We start from the raw sequence: 17,039 nt of genomic DNA on the forward strand, positions 1-17,039 counted from the left end.
AGACCCAAAGTTTCGTGGGTTCCGGACAGGTGCAGCAAAGCGCCGTCATACCGGCGTAAGTAGGGGGAGTGGGGCACATTCGTGCAAAAAATGGATAAACCCATATATCTGTTCTTTGGTTAGTGCAATGGCAAAATTGTTGATTGTAGTATGGAAAGGAACTATTGCAGATAGTTTTCCTCTTTAAAAGTTATCCTCTAAAATTATTGCTTCCATTAGAAAAAATGACTTTTAATAACTCTGAACATTTGCACGAAACTGCCCCACCTATGGGGCACATTCGTTCAAGAGGTGGGGCACTTCCGTTCACCCTGCAAAGTTCGAGAAATTACCGGGCATTACCAGAAATTACCAAAGGAAATTGGCAGGGGGTCATTTCACTTGATTCCTTTTGACAAGAATGCATTGCACACATATGTAGAAAGAATGGGCTGGCCAACAAGAATGTGCCAACTGCCGGCCTCCGTGACCTCGCCAAGTTCGCGTGAATTGCTCGTCACGACGTCGCAAGCAGTTGAGACTGAGTCAGGCGAGCGTCATTAGAGAAACCTACTACAGATAAAGTCATAAATTGCAAAAACTAAAAAAAAAATATGCACGAATGTGCCCCCAGGCAGTGCGTACACGAACCTGCCCCACAACGTTATTAGTAATATATTTCAAAATTTCTTTTTGAAAAAATGACACTTTTTCAACAAACAAGTTTGCAGCAGTTCCGTGAATAGAGTGAGCTTCTTCACCCCCAATTTTGAAAAGCTGAACCACATTTCCGAGTCAGGATCACGAAAATGGATAATATGAGAAAAGTTTGGAAAGCTCACGAATATTACAAATTTGCGTTTTTATCAAGCATGACAGCAGGTACAGTGTTGTCTTCTACGGTGAACGAAGGGCGGCAATGATAGACATATTTCCATAAGTTACCTTGAGCTCGTGCAGTCACTCGTGTTCCCATAAACTGCTGAAAACGAATGTGCCCCATGCACGAATGTGCCCCACTCTCCCCTACACTTATTCGGTGTCACTAATCACTATAGGATTTGAGTTTAAATGTTGTCAACGTCAGCACTGTAAGCACTGTGAAGGAATTCAATCAGACGTCACCAAAAGATGCGAGTCAATGTAACTGTTACACTCCCATAAATGATTTTAATTATAAGGTTGTCCCAACTCACGGTTCGTCGGAAGGTCATCTCAGGCTCAAAAGAAACGATATGTACCATTCGAAAGCTGACGGTGAGCTGAATCCAAAAATGTAATTTTTATCAAAATCGATCGATGGCCTTTTTTGAAAATCGCGTTTTTGTAAAAACTTTATAATTTTTTATTCAACGGGCTGTGCCGGACATTCTTGAAAACATAAACATGTATTTTTGAGTTCCAGTGAAAGCTGAACGCCAAAAGAACAATATTTAGCGAAGCAATATTTCCTAACATTAATATGCGTCTCCCACAGCCGACAATAAGGCGCAATTACACAGCTCAGTGTCACGATGGACCAAAGGCGACCACACATAAGCGTGAAATGACCCTTATCGACTCGCAGACCCGGCGCTCTCGGCCCGCCTGACCGGCCACGGCAAGGAGGTTCGGCTGTCGTTCTTCTAAACGGGCGTCATATTTGTTAGTTAAACGATTCAAGTCGGTACTTAAGTTATTCAGGATACATGAGCAGAAGATTCATTGCTCGGTAATCTTCACATCATGCATTAATTTGCATTTGTTCATGTCTACTTTGCTCAATTGAGCTTGGTATCATGCCCATATAAGGAAAATTGGCCGCGCTGAAATGTCAGAGGTTGCACCGGCTTCAGCTCGGGTGGAGTGGGGGTAGCGCCCGATGGGGCAGGGTAACCTTTGACCGGTCGCACGGCCGAGCAGCTGTCACCAATACAGCCTCTGACAGTGAAACCCCGCTCACTTCCCCTGCGCGGGCACTGAGCGCAGCTGGATGGAACAAAACATGTATAAGAAAAATGTAAATTAAAGCATGTTGTAAATCAAGCAGAACAATGAATTTTCTTCACAGGTATCCTGAATAACTTTAATAGCGATGTGGACAGTTAAACTGACAAATATGACATTTATTTAGTAGAACGAGAGCCGAACGTTCTTTCCGTGGCTGGTCAGGCGGGCCGAGAGCGCCGGGTCTGCGATTCGATAAGGGTCATTTCACGCTTCTGTGTGGCCGACTTTGGTCCATCGTGACACTGAGCTGTGTGATTGCGCCTTATTGTCGGCTGTGGGAGACGCATATTAATGTTAGGAAATATTGCTTCGCTAAATATTGTTCTTTTGGCGTTCAGCTTTCACTGGAACTAAAAAAAAACATGTTTATGTTTTCAAGAATGCCCGGGACAGCCCGTTGAATAAAAAATTATAAAGTTTTTACAAAAACGCAATTTTCAAAAAAGGCCATCGATCGATTTTGATAAAAATTACATTTTTAGATTCAGCTCACCGTCAGCTTTCGAATGGTATATTCCGTTTCTTTTGAGCCTGAGATGACCTTCCGACGAACCGTGAACTAACAGGGACTTCAGAAAACATACACAGATTAGTACTCGCTCAGCCTGGACAGATACTTTCGCTCTTATTGCTCTTTTTGCTGTTACACTCGTAAAATGCTCAACTTGGGAAAATGGAACATCACAGGAATAAAGTGTGACACCTAACTGCATCAGTATGCATAATAGAGTCAGCGAGTCAGCATAATTATGTTAGCTTATGGTTACGTCCTGAAAAAAAATGCATATGCGATAGTCGCTGAGAGTCCTTCTGAATCACAGCTATGTCTGATTGTGAGTAGTTCGAACATATGGGTTAATCTGCAACCGGTATTTTCCTTCACAGGCTTCTACTCTCGGCACTGGTGCTGCCATCAACAGGGCAACTAGCAGCGTGCAGCGGACCACTGGGCTCATCGGATCTCAAACGCTCGGAAACAACAACGCTTTCAGTAGCCAGTTGGGACGCTAAGTGGGAGTCACTGAGGGCTTGATTGGTTGTGATTCGGCACAGACCTCTGTTTATAGGCATGCAGAGACCTCGGTTATAGAGGTTTACGGATGAAGCCATCAGATCAATAAGGAAACAGGCAGCAGAAAATGCCGTGATATAGGTCAGTGTTTGCTGTGTTTTGAATTGTAATATCAGCCAATTCCAAGATAATATCACTATCATCATATGTCACCGATAAAGATACATCATACAATCACCGGTATGTAAAGCAGGCTACCTGGAACACCCGAATAGAATGCAACGAAAGTGACATTTGTGGTTTTGTACCTGTCAAGTGTCAATAAAGGAACGATCGAAGTTTATCGTTTTTGTATGTCTGTAGTCGCCCAATATATGTAACAGCTTTAATTCAAGGTGATATTTGTATTGTTAATACGAAGGCGTTACGATCGGTATTAACAATCATATTCCAGGAGCGAACAACGTTGCATTAGTACCTCATCGTGCCACTACGGTGCCAGGGCAGCGCTAGTGGTCGTAAAATCCACGAATGGAGAGCGTCGACGAAGAAGCAAAACTCTCGTGGCGTAGACTTCTGGAAAAAGACTCAAGAGGATAGATAAGGAAAGCGGACATACCCAATACTCATACGCCCGTAAGTGCATAAGTATGTACCTATTTCTTTTTTAGATGTTTGAGAAAAACGGAGGGGGAATGCTCAAACACCCCCAGTGGGGCGCGGGTTAGGCGATGGGAGTATCCGTCGCCCCGTTCCGGTGCTTAGACAGCCGCTAGCGTTTATGGAGAGGGGTCCGTTGAAAGGTTCTCGATCAGGGTCCTATTGCCGTTCGGCCCCTGATCGAGCTAGAGCTTCGTGAAAAAAAGAACGTGTTGCCCGTAACGAGAGGAAGCCGGTGATATTCAAATTAAGGTTCTTGGTCATTAGTTGACCTTCCAGGTCAGGTCAATGGCTCAAAAACCGAGAAAATCGGGACCTCTTAGAACTGCGTAAAATGAGGCTACTCAGGGGATTTCAGGGTGATAATCACGAATTTCATGTTAGTTTCGCTCACCGATGATGTCTTCATGGATTTAGGCCAGGTCGGGTCAGGTCAGGTCTGGTCAACCAGTAGGAGTCCTACCTGCTATCTATAGTAGGTGCCAACTGTCAACCACCACTAACAGCCTCGTAACATGTTACGAACACTGAGAAAACAAAAAACACCCTTAAGACACTCCCGGCCAAAGTGTCCGCCCTGAAACCCCTGTAGAACACCTTTCTCGAACACCTTTAATGGTGTCAGGCTGTTGTACACCCCATGGGTGCATTATCAAGTGTCGATTACACCTTATTGGTGTTGTTCGGGTGTTTTGGTCAATAGACACTTCGACAAGTACCCACGAATCCTGTCTTAAATCCCTCTAGAATTCCCGTGGGGTGTTCAGTGGGTGTCAACACCCCATACACCCCACAGGTATTAATGGGGTATTTCCGGCCAAACTGTCCGCTATGAAATTCCCGTTGGGTGTTTAATGGGTGTCAACACCCCATACACCCCACAGGTATTACTGGGGTATTTCCGGCCAAACTGTCCGCTATGAAATTCCCGTTGGGTGTTTAATGGGTGTCAACACCCCATACACCCCACAGGTGTTACTGGGGTATTTCCGGCCAAACTGTCCGCTCAGAAATCCCCGTTGGGTGTTCAGTGGGTGTCAACAGTACCTTTATTGTTGACACCCACTGAACACCCAACGGGGATTGCAGAGCGGACAGTTTGGCCGAAAATGCCCTTTAGTAACACCTGTGGAGTGTAAGAGTGCTGACATCAATTCACCCAACGGGCATTGCAGAGCGGAACGGGCATTGCATAGCATTTCAATAAGGGCATTTCAGACAGTTTGGTCGGAAATACCCTTAACGTAACACCTGTGGAGGACAAGGGTGTCCCGAACACTCATCAGGTTTGCGACGTTTTTTGATCAATGGCTCATTGAAAACACTCCGTTTAAATTATACTTTAGAAGTTTCCTTATGGATCGCATATGTTAGCGTAGCCCGTCACACAGCTAAGCGTTTCGGCTAAATGATCACTGCATTTCCGGCGTTATCTTCTCAGAGGGTTGATGGATCAGAACGACGATTCGAGGTTTGAATGACATTTGGCGATGACACGCAAATCCGTTAGGAATATATCGAAGAAAAAAAATCACGAAAGGGGTGCTTGAAATTGTACTGGAACATATCCACCGGTAACGCACTTAGCTTGATGGTAACTTGTCGTTTATGGGAAGCGGTCCAAGCTGCCCAAAAAAAGAATGCTCCGCGTTTGATAACGTATATTTAAGAACAAAAACAATCTTGAGTAAGAACGGTGGTCATTATGAACACAAAGCATTCTCTAGGCTCTATCCAACCACCTCTCCACTTTCCTCCGACTGCACATCAGTACTTTATCTCTTCAGCTATTTAACCCTCGCCCGGCCAAGGGGTTGATGCAACACCCTAAGAAAAATGGCAGTGCTATACGTCACCAGGTTTGGCATACTTTATGGAACATCCTTTTGGCATATTCCCTGATAATTAAAGTTCCAATTCAATAATTTCAGGTCAGGTCACCAGGTCGCAAAAAAAAAACGTTATATTGTCAAAATAGCCATGAAACTACACTATATATTTTCTATGAAGCCTGAGTTTTCCATTGATTTCATTCAAAGTTGCAGGGTATGCTAAGCTCACCGAGTACCATAACATGTATCCTCGTTTTTGAAATTGTCTTAACCTGAGATCATCCAAATTCTAGAGCCAGGTCATGACGAGTTATTAACCTTCGCCCTGGTGGGGGGGGCCATTTTGGCCCCCCCCTGTGGTTTTTCAGCGATAACTCAGAAACCACTTGAGTTAGCGCCCTGAAACTTTGTATAGCTGTTTATTCAACATTTTTACATCATGTCCTGTTTTGGGGGGTTCGGGTCAGGTCAGGTCAGGTCACAAGGTCACCAAAACTGACACCACCTCTAAAAAAGTTCAAAGCTCTCTCAAAGGCACAGCTTTTATCCGATCGATGTAAAATTTACAGTACTTGAAGATGTCACCCAGCTCTACAAAATGGCTATCTCGGATTTTTTATAAATGTGACCTAAGGTCAGGTCAGGTCATCGCTGCTCCCCATTATAAGTCAATGGGAGAATCGAAAAGTAGTTGTTTTTCAGCTAAATCGGGCGTGATTGATCCTATATTTCGTTATTGAAGTGTCTTGGGTCAGCAAATCACAGCCCATGTGAAACCATTTGCTTGTGACCTCGCTGAGGTCACGCTAGGTCATCTCCCTGGTCACCAGAGGTCACCAGCGGTTTTTCTGCACTTACTTGTTATTGAATAGAGATAGAGACTCCGTTCGACGTTTATCGTGTTTGTCTCGTGAATGCGGATCGAATGATATGCAGCATGACCTATTTCGGTAAGGTCATGACCTTGACCTGAGGTCAAATTTTCAAAATGACCTTTCGAGGTCAAGCTATATATCATTCGACGCGTCTCGACGAGCCAAGCACGATGGTGCATGAATCGTTTCTCTATTTTCTCGTGAATGCATGCTATAGTTAAAAACATTTTCAACAAAATTTGCCAAGTTGACCTTGCATGACCTCTGTAGGCCAAACCGTTGAGCTGAGGTCAAATCTGACGAACCTTGGCGAAAGAGCTTGAAAAGAGCTATCGATTGCTTTTTTCCGCGGCTCTCTAGCTCTTCTAGTTTCCGAGCTACAGCGGAATATGTCCGGCAACACCGAAAACACTGAAATTTGACCTATGATGACCTCTAGCGACCTCAATATTGACCTTAGCGAAAAAATGACCGAAATACTTTCGAACGTACTTGTTATGGGCTTTCGTTTGCTTTTTTCCGCGTCTTCCTAGCCCTCTTCGTTTTCGAGTTAGACGGGGGGGGTCATTTTGGCCCCCCCCCACCAGGGCGAAGGTGGCTCAGACCCACACCAGGGCGCGGGTTAAGGAAATTTTATGAATTATTTGAATTGTAAAAATATTAGAGAAATCCGTTCCATTTAAACGTTTTTGTGTTGTTTTACCTCAGTTTATACATTGCATGACGTGTTTGTTTGCTGCAAGAACGCTAGATAGTGTCAATTGAGGTCAAATGGGGTCAAACTACGTTTTTGCTAATAACTTGATAGACGGTGTACCCAGAGCTTGAAAATGGTGCCATTGTGTTTCTTTTGAACAGCCGCCTCGAAAGATATGTTATACTGACGCATTTTAGTAAGGCTGTGAACTTATGAACTTACTCGTATATATTGACTTTATGAACTTATATATTTTGGGTGAAGGCCACTCAACTTGTGTAATAGTAAATCACTCTATGTGCATTGACGTGCTGAGTTCACTGGTGCTTTTATTTTTGCTCTAGCTTTACTAGATTCAAGTTACTCGTATAAGCGAAAAATTTGTTGTGTTTTAGCGATTTTTTCATTTATTTTATACACCCATACGCACTAAAAATTGATCTGGAGTAGCCAAATTTTAACGGGGCTGAGATGTCCATATGGTTCCACCTACTCTGTGAATTTGGTATTCCCAAGTGCCATAGGAGTTAATCACCAGGGGTTCGCACCAACCCCCCTTCCCCTGGCCGTCCGCGTTATGAAAAAGGCCCTGGCCGGGCGAGGGTTAAGTCCCTCCTCCCTCACACTTCACAGTTGGCACTGCAGTCTGCCGTAAGCTCAAGAACGATTTGTCTTGAATGATAGCAATCGCCAATAAAACAAAAACATGCTCTCTTGGATCTCTCCCAGGTCCCTGTCCTCCTACCCAGTTCGCAGCAATATTCTCTCAAGCTCTCTGGGATCCTTCCCTCCCCTCACACTTCGCAAATCACTGAATCCTGCCGCTAACGCTGAGTTTACGAAGAGCCTAAGCCACACATGTGCACGGATCCGAAAAAAATGTATCTGGGATATGATCCCACGTACCTTGACCTGGAATTTAAAGGGATCATAGATAATAGATCCCTCTCTCAAATTCGTCGAGAAATCATCAATTGGGGTCTTAGATCCAAACCTGTTTGCCTAGAGATCTGGTGAGATCATAGATCCGTGTTCACTTTTTGTCAACATAGACATATTCTAGGATCACTTGTAGCAATTCGCAGTGGTTCTATTTCAGAGATATCATGTGGTCACACATCACAATTCATAATTTTATTTATGGCACTTATTTGCCATGAAGTCGCATGGAAACATGGTTTCATTAGGTTGCATGTGGTGGGATTCAATCGGATCTCAGATCCTGATTTTGGTTTGTTATAAGATGCAATGAGATCATAGATTCAGAGATTCAGGATACATTTTCTACGTGGGATACAATGGGATTATAGATCCAAGCTTGTCGTTTGCTTTAAGATCCACTGAGATCATGGATCAATCACTCGGATCCATGCACATGTCTACTACATATCAGCCCCTCTCCTCCCTCTTAAGTCCGTATCAGTTCAGTGTTCACCGAGGTCGCCGTAGGACGCTAGCTCTCTCTAGCCCTATTCACACACTTCGCAGTTCATAATCGCCTGTCGTGCCTACCCCCCCCCCCCCCCCTCCCTCGCCACACACACCTTTTACAGCTCTGTTCACTTCAGCGCGGCGCGAAGCTTGATCTCTGAGCCCTTCTATCTCTTTGCCCTTTGCTTCAGCTCTTTGAAAACGGAGCGCACTTGAGTGGGTACATGGCAACTGAGCTCCACTTCGAAGACCGTTTGCTCCATGAAAATGTTTATGTTCTTGGCTTTTGGAGGCATATTCTGGAGAAACACGAAAGGACGACACTTAGAAATAGAAACACGTACAGACTACAGAAACAAGTACAGGATGACTCCGCGGCGGGCTTGAGGTGTTTGAACATGAACACCACTCCCCCTCCTGCGGTATTTCGCAGATCTTAAAAAAACGGCGGCGCCCTGCCCACTTTTGTCCAAGATTTTTGCACATGTTAAAATTCATACCCAGGTCGCTCAAGGTCAGGTCACCAGGCCACATCAAGTAACCTCATCCCAGAAAATTCAGAGTTTGTTCGCCAATGCTACACTATCTGAGTGATCACTTTCAAATTTTAGGCGATTGATAAGATTAACAGCATGAATAAATACGTATCTCTGAAGCTTGATATCTGTAACCTGTAAGGTCAAGAATGCAAACATTATGCATAAGTCAACGGGAACAAATTGAAATGTGTTCTTTTGGACGAAAGTCATACTTAACGCCCCCAAACATTGAATAACAGAGAAACATTACACACTGAATGGGAAAATTGCACCCGTGACTCTATTTATACCCAAGACGTGCTATCAGGTCATGACATGTATCCACTATCCACTATTCAGTTTTTTTTTTACAGTAACTTTTTATAGAGCTAGAGCGATGAAAACACATAAGATGTGTTCAGCTCGACAATACTAATCGACTAATTTGTAACATGACCTTTCTGGTCGGGTCATCACCATAACCCTTGGTCAGATTTTCAAAATCACATTTGACGGTCATATCATTTTTTAATTAGATGCGTCTCAAATCGAGGAACACGATGCCGGAACATTAAATGTCGTGTCGGTTTTGAATCAAATGAATTGCTGCAGAAAACAATTTCTGTAAAACCGTTTATTTCATGGGTTTTCTCCTCTGTAGGGCAATTAGTTGATCTTAGATCAAATCTGAGGACGCATTTCACACCCACAAAAAAAAACGTTGAAAGAGCTACTGGGTGTACTTTTCGGCGGCGCTGTAGCTCTATTCGTTCACAAGTTATTCGCCGATTCGTCAACAAGTGGCGTAAGAGGCAAAATTTGTCCTTCGATGAACTTTGGTGACCTGACCTTTGACCTAATCTAAGGCTCCCTTAATATCAGCTTCGGGTTACGTTGTTTTTAACGCCCTTTGGAATTTAAGCTCATCCTTCAGGCGTCCATTAATGGTGTACTTCAACACTGTTAAGACACCCTAGTAACACTCGTAACGGTGTAAAATTGATAACAAACACTGACATTGCAGGGAATGACGCTCACATGTGTGATAAACTGGACACCCACTTTCATCATTGGTGTTATTCAACCTTGTTATTACCAACAATTCATTTAAACTACCAGTGATACATTTGTACCTGACACCCTGTACCCAATGGGGGAATCAATAAGTTGTATGCATACCTATATGATACAGCGTTATGAAATTACACACAGAATGTAGGTTGCAGGGAACAGATGCCACCACATTGCATCGCAAATCAGTCTAGCAGCACGGATACGCGGAGCATAATAGAAATAAGCAGAATCCAACCCCCTCCCCCTCTCCAGTGGGGTTACGAATTCGGATAAATACCCAAGCAGGGTGCGTGTTAAATTGCACACCAACACAAGAGAAAAAAATCTGAGGATATATTTTTCGGATATTAAAGAACCCCTATCGGGAGTATGCCGCCATCCCCCCCCCCCCCCCCAGCGGCCAGTACCATGTCTTTCGGAATCCGCAGCAGTGCCATTGCTAGCCAAGAATAGCTCACCTTTGCTAAAACTGGAGCTCTTCGAGTACCAAGACACCACTCACGATCACTTCTAACTCACTTGCACACACTTATACTCCCAACACACCGTAATCCCACCAGCGCCTCCGCCCGCAGTCGCGCACGTTTCAAACTAGTATGGCGGCCGGCCGCATGGAAGCCAACGGTTGAACATGGGCTACTAGGACTGCATTATGTTCCCAATATTTTCCCGACGCGTTTTCTTTGAAGCATTGTATATGAATTTATTTATTTATTATCGTGGATTTGTTTATTTGATGTAGTTGAAGCAAATCCATTAGAATATAAATGCAAACTCTGTACGCCATACAGCACAGCAGCGCCATCTACCCAACTGCACCCAAGGGAATTTCAAGGGTGTCTGACACTGCAAAGACAGGCTGACGAAGAAAGACGAACGTCTTTCGAAAGCTCCCGTAACTAATAAACGAAGCTGGTAATTTGAATATTTTTATGCTAGAATGTCTCTGTCCCAGCTAAACAATAACATTTATAACTACATGAAGTACCAAGAGAATACGAACGGTGTTAGTCATCCCCGAAACACTGCCACTATAAAAAATAGATTTTGTTTCGGAATCTTTCCATGCACCTTCCAGATACCCGTAAATTTTGTGGATACTGCGGATAAGTTACATAGGTGTCATTCATCGAGCCGGAATATCCATGGGGAGTCTAACACCCCAAATATCCTCGATACATTATCCTGGGGAACTCTTAAGGTGTCGGTATCGGCAGAACGTACACTATTTGAGGTGTTTCAGGGGTGTCTGACACTGCAGATGTTCACCACAAGTGTTTTACCATTATCTTTTGACACCCTTCATGGGTGTTACCAAGCGATTTACACCTATATAGGTGTTGACACCAAACAAACACCCCGGGAGCTCCCAATGGGAATCTTTTGTTTTTCTCCAAAAAATTCCCATTGGGAATTCACGGGATGTTTGTTTGGAGGTGTTCCCGAAGTGCATCATGATGCACTTCGGGAACACTTCACCAGAGTCTTAGAGGTGTTTTGGGGTGTTCAATTATCTCGTTGACACACTTAAAAGCGTGTTTGGGGTGTTGACTCCAAACAAACACCCCGTGAATTCCCAATGGGAATTTTTTGTTTCCTTCAGTTACACTTTGGGAACACTTCACTGGAGTTTTAGAGGTGATTTCGGGGTGTTCAATGATCTCGTTTACGCACTTAAAGGCGTTTTGGGGGTGTTGACACCAAACAAACGCCCCGTGAATTCCCCATGGGAATTTTTTGTTTTTTCAGTGAAAGATTCGAAACTATTTTGTAAATGTGCAAATAGCTTTAATTAACTAATTCGACATCAGCTCCAAAACTACCCTTAAAACATGTAAAACTCGAAAAAGTGAACCGAAGTCATCAAAGATCAATGACCTGAATTAACCTAAAGGCTAAAGGTGACCTTAACACCCATCCTTATGCATGGGACCAACATCATTTCACATGTTTGAACGTTTACAACACGCAGGACTGGAAACGCGCGGATCATTGAGCCGACAATCGTTGAACCGCGATTCCAGCCAAACATGGTCTCGAGAAACAGGGCATATGTCGAAGAAAATTTGGGCCAGGGTCATAACATTTCCAGAGTAGGTGTAAAATTGATTAATCCGAGTACCCTGAAAGTGTCGTCGCGTTCGGCCGCTTTTTGCACGAGTTATTCGCGAAAAACCAAGGGGGTCCGTTCGAGCCCCTGGCCCATAAGTGCGACAGTTAACCCGCGCCCCGTTGGGCTCTGCCGAGCAACGCGCCCTGTTGGGGGGGGGGGGCATTTTGGCCCCCTCTAAGATCTCGAAAACCACGCAACCTAGCGACAAGCGGCAAACGGTGTTGGATAGCCCTATCAGGGAACTACCTTGTGACCCAATTTTATTGACCTAGGTCAAACCGATGACGTCACAGGTCAGGTCAAAGGTCCAATTTTCACCGTTTACAGGCATTTCAAGAAATGCGTTGTAAAATCGAGTAAAATGCATTTCATTGAAAATCATCAATGGGGAAATGTTCTTCAAACACATATTTTGCTATTTGAGGTCACTGATACCAGGTCAGATCACAGAGGTCAGGTCACGGGGGGTCACAATATGAAAGTGTCGTGTGATGCATGTTTTATGGTCCATTTTACATGACAAATGCGATTATGTGGGTCAGGCAGCCTTTGGGGCCAGCTTAGGTCACGTTTTGGTCAAGGTCAGGTCAAGGTCAGGTCAAGGTCAGGTCAAATTAGGTCAAATTTCAAAGTTAATATTTTTGCATAAAATGGGTATCGATTCGATGCAGCTCGTCACGGGGAGTCTAATGGTGGTCTTTGTTTTGCGCTACGAGGTCTAGAATTGCTAAAAATTGAGTTTGAAAATTTAACGTCATCAATTTGGAACAGTTTTTTCGCTATAACTTGGCCAAAAAAAAAGAGGTATCGATCTCAAATTTGGTATGTAGATAGAAGGCGGTAGGGACTATCACATATATTCCGTTTTTTCGAAATTCAAAAAACTTTTTGGATTTTTTGGCTATTATATTCAAAAAATATATTTTTTGATTTTTGGGGGTCAAAATCCCAAAAAAATTCGAAAAACCGAAATAGCAGTTTTGTAGCCCTTTTGATGCCACACCTTTTATGTCCGAAACATTTTTCTGTATCTCTAAAGCTGTAGGCCTGACAGCTCTTCCCGCGAAACCTTTTTTGGGTCGAAAATGGCAAAAATGACGTCACTCTGACGTCATTAGCGGCCAACCTATCATAGCCTTTGGAAAAATTTTTGGTCACCATGTGCGCTAGCCGCTCCCGGGAGGGTACTGAAAGTTTGGTGACGATCGGCGCAGCGGTTCTCGAGATATATTGAAAAAAAACTAAAGGGGGGGGGGGGCAAAAAATGCCCCCCCCCCCCACCGCCTGGAAGGTTAAGAAATGCATGCATCATGGTCGTGAAGTAGTCACGAGAAATTGCCAAGATTCAGTTCAAGATTTTGGAAGATGCGGAAGGATAATCAATAATCGAAGATAGCCATTTGATTGTTCATTGTATTAATGGCGTTTACGGAATGTCTGTATGTCTATTCTGTGATTTTATATGATTTTTTGAACATATGCCGTTTTTGGTCGAAAACTCAGAAATCATGACGTCACGAAAACCTCGATATCTCAAACATTTTCCAACAGATTTTTTGAAACTTTGTCACAATAAACTTCAATCAATTCCCTATAGGTACCCAACATTTGACGCGCCTGTGGCGCGCCGTTTTTTATGCTATGGCCCGGCGAAAAAAGTGGGGGCGTTTAACGCCCCCCCCCCCCAGCAACTCGCGGGTTAACGCGTGGTGGTATACACTGCTTTGCGCGCAACGTTTGCCGCAATTAAAGGATGCTAAATTATTGCTTCCAAATGAAGTTGCTAGGAACAGCGGATATCCTAAAAAGTAAACCAAAGTAAAAGTCTAATATCTTGAAAACCAGTGAATATTTTCGGTGAAAATTAGTAAATATTTTCTTTTTTGATCGTTCTGAAGATCGGGACATCGCTTTTATGCCAATTCATTAACTTTTTGAACTGGGAGGGTCCCTTTAAATTCAGCAGTCTTATGGTGTCGAACATGCGAATGCTCATGATGCACGAAGCACGATAAGCTCTTTGTTTCGGTGCTGTCTGCTCAAGGGATCTGAAGAGTTCATCTGCTCATTGACGATAGTGATACTGTATTTGTTCGCTCTAGACTCCTTTATCATAAACGTGATCATTTATAACACACATTGTGGCATGAATTTATCATTCTTGCGCAGTGCATAATACCGGGTGGCCCAGAAAAACGTTCCGAACTTTGGAGGCCTATATATCAAATACGAGTACAAATAACGAGCCAAAATTTTCATCAAGTTTGCGTCATTTCTTTGCGCATTGGTATGTCAAACTATATTACTATACCATCATTTTCAAGCTGGCAATCTTGAGTTGAATTAAGCAAGACGTTCTTGCTTTTTTTGCCGATGTCAAACGATAGTGATGATTGGGTTAGACGTCCCATGTTATAAAAAAAGAATAAAAAATAGAGCACGTGGATGACACCAACACGTATGTTCTTATTTTAAATATTTTTGTCTCACTTATGTGCCAAATATTCAAATACTGAGCCAAAATGGTGCTCATGGATGTCATTCGTTTCAACATCAAATCATCTTTCGAGCAGGAGTGGCACGGTGCATGGATTATTGCTGATTACCCTCCTTTCAGTAGATCAAACAGTAAATCGACCGGATAAGGAAAACAAACTAAAGCAGACTGGTTCCTGTGCCAGAAGACCACAGAATACCTTATGAAAAACAACATTGCCAGCAGATGACAAAAAAAAAACTGGTAGAAAAGCTACCTTTTCCCAGGAATGTCAGCCAGAGCCCTGTTCGGGCAGCGCATCCTACTGCAAAATTTTGCACCACGCATGCGCAGTAGGGGTCTCTCGGGTGCCAGGCTCCACCCTTCGGCCTATGACGTCACATATGTGACGTCGGCAAGCGCAAAATCTTTCAGTTTTGCGCAACAAGAAATAGTAGCTGCAGGAGGCGAAAGTGGCGCGAATTAAAGTTTACCGTCCTATATTTCCTATTGTAAGTGGTTTTAATGCCGTATTTTGGGTATCATTATCACTTTTTTCAGTGGCACATTGCTATTAACCACATTTGAACGCATTTTATTCAGTTTTTGAACGAAAACCACCAGTCCATCCGCGCCACGGTTCGTCACGCGTCGAATAATGCTGCCGCGGCCGCCGCGGCCCTCGGCTCTGGCGGCCCGGCGGAGAGTGGGCGGAGCCAGTGGCTGACGTCATCCAAGTGTGCCGTCACACGCTGCAAAATATTTTGCGCGGAGCCGAACAGCACTCAGGAAAGCATTTGAGCCACAAGATGGTTAGAAAACTGGAAACTTCTTCCAATGCCGCTGGCACAGAGTCATCGTGGTTGCCTGAGGGAATGTGTCATTCTGAGACCCGAACCATCAATGAGACTAGCTGCCAGTAGAAGTCATGGGTCTAGGCCGCTGTGCCGCGGGGTGAAAATGACCCGTTCACTCACATTTTTTTAGTAAACATCGGAGCAAAAAAGTAATTTTTACATGGCGTGCTTGAAATACGAACCGTTTAAAAAGTTATATACCGAACACCATGAAAATCACACCATTTACTGAAAATGTGTGCCGCATTGACTATTCGAAGTTTCAATGTTGTATCTTTATCACTTTCTGAGAAATAATGATTTAAAGTTGGGAACTTTTTTTTCTGGGCCACCCGGCCCAGAAAAAACGGCCCCCCCCCAAAAAAAACAGGGTGGCCATCCGGCCACCCGGTATATTATAAGCATATCCAGCTTCTCATCTTTGAAGTTCAGCAACCGCCTCCCGGCTTTTTTTAATACGCCCACATAGCTCAAGACGGTAGTGGAAATGTACCTTTTAACCTTCGCCCTGGTGGGGGGGGGCCATTTTGGCCCCCCCCTGTGGTTTTTCAGCGATAACTCAGAAACCACTTGAGTTAGCGCCCTGAAACTTTGTATAGCTGTTTATTCAACATTTTTACATCATGTCCTTTTTTGGGGGGTTCGGGTCAGGTCAGGTCAGGTCACAAGGTCACCAAAACTGACACCACCTCTAAAAAAGTTCAAAGCTCTCTCAAAGGCACAGCTTTTATCCGATCGATGTAAAATTTACAGTACTTGAAGATGTCACCCAGCTCTACAAAATGGCTATCTCGGATTTTTTATAAATGTGACCTAAGGTCAGGTTAGGTCATCGCTGCTCCCCATTATAAGTCAATGGGAGAATCGAAAAGTAGTTGTTTTTCAGCTAAATCGGGCGTGATTGTTCCTATATTTCGTTATTGAAGTGTCTTGGGTCAGCAAATCACAGCCCATGTGAAACCATTTGCTTGTGACCTCGCTGAGGTCACGCTAGGTCATCTCCCTGGTCACCAGAGGTCACCAGCGGTTTTTCTGCACTTACTTGTTATTGAATAGAGATAGAGACTCCATTCGACGTTTATCGTGTTTGTCTCGTCAATGCGGATCGAATGATATGCAGCATGACCTATTTCGGTAAGGTCATGACCTTGACCTGAGGTCAAATTTTCAAAATGACCTTTCGAGGTCAAACTATATATCATTCGACGCGTCTCGACGAGCCAAGCACGATGGTGCATGAATCGTTTCTCTATTTTCTCGTGAATGCATGCTATAGTTAAAAACATTTTCAACGAAATTTGCCAAGTTGACCTTGCATGACCTCTGTAGGCCAAACCGTTGAGCTGAGGTCAAATCTGACGAACCTTGGCGAAAGAGCTTGAAAAGAGCTATCGATTGCTTTTTTCCGCGGCTCTCTAGCTCTTCTAGTTTCCGAGCTACAGCGGAATATGTCCGGCAACACCGAAAACACTGAAATTTGACCTATGATGACCTCTAGCGACCTCAATATTGCCCTTAGCGAAAAA

This window comes from Amphibalanus amphitrite, unplaced genomic scaffold (assembly GCF_019059575.1).
Source record: "Amphibalanus amphitrite isolate SeventyFive unplaced genomic scaffold, NRLGWU_Aamphi_draft 000690F_arrow, whole genome shotgun sequence".
Taxonomy (NCBI): domain Eukaryota; kingdom Metazoa; phylum Arthropoda; class Thecostraca; order Balanomorpha; family Balanidae; genus Amphibalanus; species Amphibalanus amphitrite.